Below are 897 nucleotides of genomic sequence, written 5' to 3'. Positions count from 1 at the left end.
TTAAAAATCCAATACATTTCTGCCACTTATACCACTTAGGTAAATCAGTCGCCCATCATAGAAGAGTCTGACACAGAAATAGCACAGTTTGGTGATAATCAAGGTGGGATGCTGCGATGGTTAATTTTGTGTGTCAATTTGACTGGGGAAGGGAGGCACAGATAGCTGGTAAAACACTGTTTCTGGGGTGTCTGTGACGATGTTTCTGGGAGAGATTAACATTTGAATCAGTAAACTGTGTAAAAACAATCCACGCTCTCCATGTGAGCGGGCCTCATCCTGTCTGTGAGGCCCCCGTACAACAAAAAGGCAGAGGAAGGTCGAAATCACTCTTTCTTCTTGACCTGGGCCATCCATCTTCTCCTGGAGTTAGACATCGGAGCTTCTGGTTCTCGGGCCTTTGGGACTTAGCTCAGTCCCGCCGCCTTCTTAGGCCTGTGGCCTGGGACTAAATTATACCCCCAGTTTTACTGGTTCTTTGACCTGTAGATGGTAGGTCTGGGGACTTTCCAACCTCCATAACTACATAAGCCAATTCCTGTAATAGGTTTTATCTCATACATATCAACATATATCCTTTTGGCTCTGTTTCTTTGGAGAGCCCTGACTAATACTGATGATTTTCCAAATTTATGACACTTTCCCCGTTTATATGCTCCCATTCTCCTTTAAAGATGAGATTTCTCTTCTCCTCCCAGCACCCACCCCACTAGTTGACTATTACTATGGACTTTGGATTTTTCAATTCAGTGTGTTATAACATGATGATGATGATGATTTTATTCTGATTATTTAAATGTTTCTAGGCTGAGGTTTGGGTTTCAAACGAATTTCTAGCTACTTGATGTGTTCCCATCCGTCTTCAGTAGCTGCTGTACTTTCTGACACAATGGCCTT

This window comes from Hipposideros armiger, unplaced genomic scaffold (assembly GCF_001890085.2).
Source record: "Hipposideros armiger isolate ML-2016 unplaced genomic scaffold, ASM189008v1 scaffold_574, whole genome shotgun sequence".
Lineage (NCBI taxonomy): Eukaryota > Metazoa > Chordata > Mammalia > Chiroptera > Hipposideridae > Hipposideros > Hipposideros armiger.
Note: the sequence above shows the minus strand (reverse complement) of the source record.